Below are 10,601 nucleotides of genomic sequence, written 5' to 3'. Positions count from 1 at the left end.
CAACCTGGGAGCCAGAGCGCCGGGTCACGCCTCCGCCCTTGGTCTAATCATTGATTTTTAAAAAATAATCCATGTTGTCTTTCTCTGCTATAAATCCCATTCGGCATAAATTTATCTATATCTATCTATCTATCTATCTATCTATCTATATCTATCTCATGCATTTTAGGCTTTACCTCTAGAATTTCTGTCTGGAACATTTTTTTGTATCTTCCATGTTCCTACATAGTTTTTAAAAAACATATGTATAATATAATAAAAGACAAAAAAATAGTATGTTGTTGTTATTGTTGTGTACCATAGAATCAGAACCCACCCATAGCTGACCCTCTGGCAGGTTTTCAGAGGCAGTTAATTGCATGGAAGAAGATTGCCCATCCTTCTCCCATGAAGCAGCTAGTGGCCTTGAAACGCATACCTTCAGGATTGCAGCACAGCTTCTTGCTACTAGGCCACCATAGAGTATGATAATGGCAAGAAGCTGCACTGCAATGCTGAAAGCACATGGTTCAAGGCCACCAGCTGCTCTGTGGGAGAAGGATGGACAGTCTCCTCCGATTGAATTAGCTGCCTTTGAAAACCCACTGGAGGGGTTACTTCTGACTATATGGTACACAAAAATAACATCATAATAACTGTTTCAACCACCTTGGCTTCTAATTCTAACATTTGTATCACTTTATTGTTGGTTTTCATTCATTTATGTACCTCATCCTCTTGCTTCTCTGGATGCCTGACACTGTGAATTTTACCCTGTTAAATGCTAGAGATGCCTGTATTTTGTAAACTACTCTGTAGTTTTGTTCCAGAACACAGACAGATTGACTGGAAACAGTTTGATTCTTTTAGGTCTCATTTTTTAAGATTCATTAGGCAGCCAAGATCATTATGTCAAAATAGAAGAATAACCACTAACATGTGTATAAAAGTCCAAAGGGAGAAGGGGACACATGGGGTCACAGAGTTTGGTGGTTGGAGGGAAAGGGTAAAGGCATTAGGAAAGTCAGCGGGGACCTGAAAAGATAGGGAGATAATGGGTGTAGATCAATAGTGATTAATTTTATAAAACATAATGTATAGAAATGATCATATGAAACACAATGTAAATGAAGGAATGTATGAAACATGATATATACACATTTTGTATGTAAGCCAATATAAAATAAGATAAAAATTTTTAAAAAGGAAAAGATTTCATTGTGCAGTGAAGGGAGCACAAGATCTAAGAGTACTTACTCTGCACCATTGAGGCAAGAACTTTCTGTTCTTTCTCTTCAATATCCCATGAGACTGCCACTCCTTGATCTGCATTTAGCTTTCTTTTTGAATCAGTGTCTTTCCCCACCATCCCCAAGAACTATCTTACTAAAAGTAACTTCTGAGTCACAGGTCAGTAATAGTTTTCACACATTCTTTTTTTCCTTAGTACTTTATATGTGGAGGTACGGCAAGTTTGAGGGCTCAGGGCAATTTTGGTGTTCTTTGGGCCCCACGTGGGGGTCGGCAGAGTGGACATGCCAGATGACTGGAGGTCTGGCGGAAGGACTTTGCCAGCATTTGGGCATGCTGGGTTGGTAAGACCCTGGAAGGTCGTGGCCTGTCTTTCATTGTTTTTGTTCAGACATTCCTCTAGGTTGTATAGCCCTGGTGTACAAGTTGCCGTACAGCAGTAACTTGTGGTTGCTGTGAGGCTGAACACTGTGATACTGATGTTTCAAATGTGTTAATGGCTGGTTACCCAATGTGGACAGAGAGTGGGGTGGAGCTCCCCGATTAAAACAAGCTTGGAAGAAGGAGTGGCATCCACTTCTGTAATAGCTTGCCTCCGGAAACCCTATGAACCCAGAGAGAGGATGAGAGACACCCAAGCGCTGAGGACTCTCCTTCATAGGGTCACTATGAGTTGCCTGGGACTCGACGGCACTTAACAACAGCAACAACTTTATATGTAAATCTTCCTGGCAAGCAAAATAACTGGCAAATATAGAGTTGAAATAATAGATTGTTGTTGTTGTTTTTCTATCATCTCCTAACCTGTGTGTGCATTTGTTTCATTGATCTTAAAGATTTTTATATTATTGATATTTTCTTCAAGAAAATTGGGATTCCTCTGTTTGTAAAATGCACAAGAATTTGAAAAATTTGCATTGTTTTGACCAGAGTTAGAGTGTTTATGTAAAATATCAGAATATATAGTATAAAATGTAGTATAAGGTTATATTTAAGGTGCTACCATTTAAGTACTTAAAAATATTTTTATAATTTCTCCGAAAAGCATTTTTCATTCTACTTCACTGGATAGCTTGAGCTTTCCTATTTTTATAACTCATATATTACATGTGAATGTTATGCTTTCATATTTACAAAGGAGGAGTTCTGGTGGTACGGTGGTCAAGTACTCAACTGCTGAGTGATTCAGTGGCAGTTCAGGTGAACCATCTGGTCCGTAGGAGATAAATGTGGCAGCCTGCTTCCATAAGGATTCACAGCCTTAGAAACCTTAAAAGACAGTTCTACTCTGTCCTCACTCACTTTGAGCCAGAATTGACTAGCGTACATGCAAGAACTTGTAAAATAAATACACTTCTCAGATTATAGTTACACAGTTATTTATTTGCAAAGATAAAAAAATTCATTTTCACGAATTACATTTTCCACTTTGTAACTGTGCTGTTCACAAGTACACAAATGTATTTTACAATATCACCTGATTTTAGATTTGGACCAAGGCCAAAGTCTTGTGGTATGACCTTGACCCTCTTGGTTTGTTGTAGGTGTTCTGGATTGAATGCATGAATGCCTTGGTTCACTCCTTCATCCTCTTCTGGTTGCCTAAGCAAATGATGGAGCATGGTAATGGCTTCACTGTTTTGTAGAAAAATGTTAAATGGGACTCTAATTAATTTTGAAAACTTTCACTTAAAATGGAATAAAATTTTTAAAAAAAATTTTTCTGTTCTTTTGGTAAAAATAAATTCCAAATTTCTCTTTCAGATTGTTATAAAGTTAGTATTTCCTCCCCACCCCCCTACTTTTCAGATATGGTCTTACAAGGCGGTTACACTACAGACTATTTGTTTCTTGGAAATTTTGTCTATACGGTAAGATTATTCATATGAATGAAATTTGTATTCCAAGTTTTTGACTTAAGAGTATTTTAAGAGGGTTATTGTTGGTGTGGTAGTTAAGTGCCATCAAGTTGTCTGCAACTCATACTGACCCTTTGCATAACAGCTCTGAACCCTACCCTATTCTGAGCCAGTCTCACTGACTCAGACACACTTAATCCCATTGCCCCCGATATTGTGTCAATCCATCTCACCCAGGGTCTTCCTCCACTGCACTGTCCTTCCATCCTTCCAAGCATGAAGTCCTTCTCCAAGGATGAGTCCCTCCTGGCCACATGCCCAAAGTATGTGAGAATGTGAGGCTAGGTTCAGAATCCTAGCCTCCAAGGAAAAACTTGGTTTCACCCTCTCCAAGACAGACCTATTTGTTCTCTTGGCTCTCCATGGTATGTTCAATACTCTTCTCCAGCACCACAACTCAAAGGTGTCATCCTTAGTCATTGTCCAGCTTTCTGATCCATAACATGTAATTGCCAAGACCATGCCTGTTTCAGGTGCACCTTAGCCTCTAGACTGACATCATTGCTCCTGAGCATTCTGGAGAGAGTAGCCCTTGAATTTTAAGTCTTTCTTGCATTCCACCTTCCTCAGAAGAAGTTACAGTAGTAGCATTCTGGTTTGTATATATTTCTTAGAGTATACAGTTCATGCACAGATGTATTTTACCTTTGTCTTTCCTCCCATGAAAGTAAAATTATATTCTCTTACGTCCTGCTTTCTTTTTAAATTAACATGAGCTTTGTAATATATATTAACATTGCATTGACTGTTGTATTGTACATAGGATGTTAAACCCAAGTTATTCTTCATTAAAATTAATTTTAGTGAGAAAGAACATTACATAGGTTCATACATGAAAACCTTTGTGAAATTTTAGTTGAGACCAGAGTTAATTGATCTTAGGAATTTCAATCTCTCAAAAATTGTTTTTTAAAAAAAGAACCAAAAAATAGTAAAGCCTACAATAAAACATTACAGCAAAATCATTTCAGACTAAAGAAAAGAGATAAAGTAATCCTAAGGAGTAGCACAAGGAGACATGGCAAGCAGAGCGAGGTGAGACCATAGATCTAGTTTTCTGACCTGCTGACTCCAGTGTTAGCAAGCGAGAAGGAAAGATGGGCCTTATGAGGAAAGCAATATATCTCCAGTAAGTTGAAATCAACCAATGCAGAATTTAGGAAAATTTTAGAAGTCAGTAGAATGAAAAACACAATGCAGGGAGAGGTATATAAGGGTCATGGTGGTTGTTGTTAAGTGCCATCGAGTCTCTTGCAACTCATAACGACCCTATGTACAATGTCCTAAATCCTGCTCTATCCAGTGCCATTCGCACTGTCTCTGACACGCCCATCCCAATTATCCCAGTCACTGAATCAATCCACCTCATAGAGGGTCTTCCTCTCCTGTACTGTCCATCTACCCTCCCAAGCATGATGTCCTTCTCCAAGGACTGGTCCCTCTTTGCAACATGCCCAAAGTATGGGTTTAGTGTCTAGGACCTTTAAGGTAAATGTTCTGGAATAGCTTAGCTGAGGATCAAGACTTCCTAGAATGCAGATACTGAACATAGTGAACATGATCAAAAGCAGAATTTTAAACACTCTATTTTTTTGCAAATGATATCTTTTTTTTTTTTTTTGCTAGTCCATATATCTTATTATTTCTCCAGTCAATGTCAAGGGGCTTCCTAGTGCAAAGGCCTAAGTCCTGAAAGACACACTGTATCCTTGGTGATTGTTTCTTGGTGGTTCGGGATCTCCAGTTTCAGTGGGGCTTACCTTACCTTTTTATATCTTGGGAAATAAAATATATTTTAGGGCACACCCTAGGGAGACTCCCCTTAGATTGAATTAGGACTATACTGAGGTTAAGGATTTAGGGATACTACATTCTTTCCTTCCTTCTTTCACAACCATTTGGTTATCAATTCTTATTCTGAGGGGACACAATTCAATCCATGGCACATGCTATCCTAGCTTTTTATTTTTGGCAGAAACATATAAAAACAGTTGGTATACACATACTTAAGAAAATATATCCTGGGCATAAGGAGTAGTTGAGAAATTCCTCCCCAGAGAGGAAAGTTCCATGATATATATTTGTATAAAAATACGCTATCTGTTCCTGCATGTGAACTCATCTTGCTGTAAAACCAAACTTGTTGAAATAAAGTTTTCTCTCTGTGATTGGAAATAAGATGCTCACTATCTTCTCTCTTCAGTACTGTAGTGGAGGTACAATTCAGGGTAGCAAGATGAGATGATAAGCCAAGTATAAGTTTTAAAAAGGAAAAAAATTCTTTAGGTCATAAATGATATGAGTATATACATAGAAAACACAATAAAGGACAGATGAAATATTAGAATTAATAAAAGAAGTTGATTGGATACTGATTAGTATTTCACAATCTATCCTATTTCTAGATACCAATAACATTTACAAAAATATTTCTGAAATTATTTTACATCACCGATATTAAGAATATATTGTTATTATTTGCCATTGAGTCAGAACTGCCCAGTAGCTGACTTCCCGGTGGGTTTTCAGAGGCAGTAAATCACACGGGAGAAGACTGTCTATCATTCTCCTGTGGAGCATCTGGTGGATTTGAACCATGTGTCTTTGGTTTTGAGGCACAGATTCTTATCACTGAGCTCCCTTTTTTCTGAATAGTAAATCTAAAAGATTATGTTTAAGAACCTCTTCGCAAAAAATTGTCTAGCTTTTTTGAACATAGTATCAGCAACTTCATGGGAGAAGAATGAGGCCGCTTCCTCGCATAAAGATTTACAACTATGAAAACCCAACAGAGGATCATTGTGGGTTGGAATCTACATGACAGTACTGGGGGTTTGGGGTGAACACAGCTAGAGAAATATACCATGTTCATTGACTGGACAACTCAATACTATAAAGAAGTCAGTTTTCCCCAAATGGATTTCTATATTTATTTCAACCAGAGATTTGATGAGCTCTTTCTAAAATACATAGAAAACTGCCAAAGGTTGAGAATAACTAAGAAATCCTTAGATTTAAAAAATGGTTTTTCTCTACACTGCCTAATTCTGCTTTTTAGCACAAGTTTTTAAGTAGACTCAAATCTGTGCTCTTTGTAAAGCAGGTAAATATAACAAACAGCTATGACACAAAAGCAGGGGATTGTAGTGATTTGGCAAAGGACTTCCAATGTGGAACATTTATTGTAAACCACTGCTTGTTTCCCCATCATCCCCCCAAATACCTAGCAAAACACATAGTGACTTGATGGCATCAACGTTTAGCAGACAATGTGAAGTGACCTGTAGCAGAAGGAAGGGAGTAAGATGTGGATTCTAATGGAAAAATTTTACACCTTTTTCTAATGTCTTTCTCCTTCTCATTTCACCTTTCCTAGTATGTAATTGTTACTGTTTGTCTGAAAGCTGGCTTGGACTCATGGTCTTGGACTAAAGTAAGTATTCTCTAAGATTTCCCCTCAGTCCATTGTACTTGTTTGTATGCTATGATTTTCTTTTGACCTTTAGGAAATTGATAAACACATTTTTATCTCTGTATTTTATTTTTATTTTACACAGTCTAGCAGTACTAAGGCATATTAGTCATATAATGTCTTTATAAGGGAGTTCTGATGGCCTTGTAGATAAGGGGTTGAACTGCCAATCTAGACACATTCCATTTGAATCCACCAGTTTGCTCCTTGGGAGATAGATGTTTCCTTGCCTTACATTTGTAAGAAATTCAATTTAACATGTCATTAACTGAGACATTTAATATTACTGCATAATAATAGTATAAAATCATTATTAAAAACTTTTAAATATTGTTAAAGAAATATCTATTGTCTATATACATTTTAATCTCAATAACAGTTAACATTTTGGCTACTGTTCTCTCAATCTTTATTCTATGTAAGCATTTTTTTCCCAAAAAAATAAGATCATGTGGGTTTTTTATTGGTTTTTTTTTCATTTTTTCCCCTCTCCTCCCCAAAATAAGGTCATGTTGTATGTAATATTTTACAGCCTGCCTCTTCCACTTACTCGTAGATCTTCAACATTATTCCATAACTTTAAACTTATGTCAAATTTAATGACTATAATCTGTTGTGTGAATGTTTATTCTTTATTTTTAGCATAGTTGTATTCACTTTTTAAAGTTTAAACTACACATTTTAAACATGTTGTTTAAACTATACATTTTCAATACTGTTTTGTATATATATGTAGTCTTGTTTTTATAGGGACACGGCATAGTTTCCTCATTTGGTTAATTGAGCAGAATTCTAAGTCTTTAAAAATAATTGTATTAATAATTTAAGGGAATATTATTTTTAAACAGATGTAAACAAATACTTTAGAATAATGTCTTTTCCCCCTCAGTATCTTTTTTTCAGCATCACTTTCTGTCCAGTAGGCCAACTGAACTCTCTCGTTGTTGTTGTTAAGTGCCATTGAGTCATAGACGACTTATAGTGACCCTATGAACAAAAGACCTGAGCACTTGTATAACTTTCATCATTTCTCCAAATTTATAGGCTTTCCTGAGGCAAGCTATAGCTGTTTCCAAGCTTGTTTTAACCAGGGAGCTCCACCCAACACTGGGTGATTTTAGTCTGCAGCCCTTGGGCCTGGTTTTAATTGTTTTTGGTCATTCTTCTAAGTGACATAGCACTGGTCTGTCCATTTGCTGTACAGAGGTAACTTGTGGTTACTGTGATACTAAACACTAGCACTGATATGTCAAATGTGATAATGTTATCCATGGTGAACAGTGTTGGGTGGAGCTCCCTGGTTAAAACAAGCTTGGAAGCAGGAGTGGCATCCACTTCAGAAATAGCTTGCCTCCGGAAACTCTATGAACTTGGAGAAATGATGAAAGCTGTATGAGTGTTCAGATCTTTTGTTCATAGAATTGCTATGAGTCATCTATGACTCGATGGCCCTTAACAACAACAACAACAACAACAACATGATTTTCAGACATGATTAAATAATCAGCAGTTTCTATATGATAAGAACACTTTAGTTTTTAAGAAATTACCTAGAAGAGCTGAGCAGTGCAAATGGTTTGTTGTCTACGGCTAACCAAAAGTTGATGGTTTGATTTCAACTAATAGTACAGCAGAAGAAAAAGTCTGGTGATGATACATCACTCATTTATTTTAAGATCGTCATCGGGAAAAGGGGATGCTGGTGGCCTTGTGACAAGAAGCTGCACTGTAATCCCGAAGGCATGTGATTTGAGGCCACCAGCTGCTCCGTGGGAGAAGGCTGAGCAATCTCCTCCTGTGCCATTAACCGCCTCTGAAAACCCACTGGAGGGTCAGTTATGGGTTGGTTCCAACTCTGTGGTACACAACAGCAAACTATCAGGAAGACCCTCTGGAGCTCATTTCTACACTGGGGTTGTTGTGAATTGGAATGAACCTGGTGGCAACCAACAACAAATTTATCACTTTATTGTACACAAATAATAAATGAGAGGCCAGGAAAGTGGGAGGCCTAACCATGTTTAGCATATAAGTCTTCTAGTTAATCCCCTTACCCTAATATCATAAACTGTGCAAAGCAATAGATATCACAGACCGACAGATCTGATCTCCTTTTTATTATTATGTATCATCACTTCTGAACTGCTTGCCTCTGGATTCTCTATGAACTTGGAGAAATGATCAAAGTTATACAAGTGGTCAGGTCTTCCAAAATAGCTTGCCTCTGGAAACCCTATGAACTTGGAGAAACAATGAAAATTATAAACGTGTTCAGATCTTTCATTCATAGAGTCTCTATGAGTTGTCTGTGACTTGACGGCACTTAACAACAACCGTCACGTAGGAACCAACTCATAGCTGACTCTCCAGTGGGTTTCCAGAGGCAGTTAATCACACAAGAGCAGATTGCCCATCTGTCTCCTACTGACAAGTTGGTGGATTTGAACCATGTGCCTTTAGGCTGGCAGCACAACTCTTACCACTAAGTCATCAGAGCTCCCTAGCCTCCTTAGTATTTACCATTATAAAATTTGCTCCAGATTCCCACAATGAGACACAGACAGTGATTTTCCAGCCAAGAGTCTATACAAAATTGCATACATAGTTGATACGCAGACAATTCAAGTTTTCATCCATCTAAGAAAAAGGCCATCTGTCATTAACTCAGGTGGCCTTGCAGTAAGAAATTGTGCTGCCAGCCTACTGACATCTGGTTTGAATTCACCAATCGCTCCACGGGGAAAGCTGGGCAGTCTGCTCTTATGAGATTTATTGTTTCTGAAAAACTGGAGGGTCAGCTATGAATCAGTTCAGATTTTGAAACAACAACATCAACATTGCCATAGAAAAAGTAGAGTCAAATTTTTATCCTTAATAATTTAGGTTCAATTTTTTTTAACCTGAAGAGAGCTTTGCACTAATAAGAAGATAAAAACAGATTTCTTCATTGCATGACCCAATGTTCAACTTTTTTTTTTCAATCCTGAAGCTTTGTATTAAGAAGACAAAAATGAATTGCTTCATTGCATGACCCGAGCTTTGTGTGAACCCATTCTGATTGAGAGTTGACACTTTTCACTGAAGATATTGAAGGACACTTGGTTTGGGGTCCCAAAGTACTTTTGATGTAAATACTTTGAGTCATTGTCACTTGAACCCCAAACCAAGTACTCTAAGGAGGATGTTGGAAAGGAAGTCTCAATTGTCAGGTAGCTTAAGACTCATCAGTAGCTTTCATGTCAGGACATGTGATGTGGACAAATGTACTTTGTTAATAGAGTTAAAGAATTGTCTCCCACTTGAATAGAAAGACTGATGTGCTTCTATGATGCCCTTCTTTCTGCAGTTTAGTCACTTGGCAATCTGGGGCAGCATACTAACCTGGATGGTATATTTTGCAATCGACTCTTACTTCTAGCCCACCATTCCCATCGCTCCAGCCATGAGAGGGCAGGTGAGCACTGGTAACTGTCATTAGTAACTGTGCTGTTCATTCCTCATGAAAACGTAACGTGTTTAGCAGTCAGAACAGATTCTGTGTTCTAGAAAAATTCATTTGGGATCCAAAGATAAAATTAGGATGATGAAAAGTAGTTACTGATCCTAAATAGCTCCTGGTTGAACTTTCGATTAGAAGAGGACCTTTAAATCTGAAATGCCATTACTGCAAACTACACTAGTGAGACTTTACACAATTTGTATCTTTCATGCATAACTGATACTTGGGGTGGGGGTGGGGATGTGCGGGGTGGGGGAGTGGATTGTGTACAAATGAAGGAGTTTGTCTTTTGCTTGTCAAGGACAGGTGCGAACTGGGGGTGGGGGTGGGGGGATGGGGAGAAAAGTGCAGCAATGAATGACTGGAATACCAAAATCTCTATAGATGTTCATTGAAATTAATGTTGTTGTTTGTTGTTATGTGCCGTCGAGTCGTTTCCGACTCACAACAGCCCTAAACCCTGCTCTATCCTGCGCCAACC

At 37.9% G+C, this 10,601-nt stretch overlaps 1 pseudogene; it reads left to right on the top strand.

Moving 5' to 3' along the window:
• The window catches only part of LOC102852537, a 194,957-nt pseudogene that overhangs the window by 161,030 nt on the left and 23,326 nt on the right, over positions 1-10,601 (top strand).

The sequence above is a fragment of the Elephantulus edwardii genome, unplaced genomic scaffold (assembly GCF_000299155.1).
Source record: "Elephantulus edwardii isolate Elephantulus edwardi_28Jun2011 unplaced genomic scaffold, EleEdw1.0 scaffold00135, whole genome shotgun sequence".
Taxonomy (NCBI): domain Eukaryota; kingdom Metazoa; phylum Chordata; class Mammalia; order Macroscelidea; family Macroscelididae; genus Elephantulus; species Elephantulus edwardii.
Note: the sequence above shows the minus strand (reverse complement) of the source record. Positions and strands in the feature narration are given on the sequence as shown.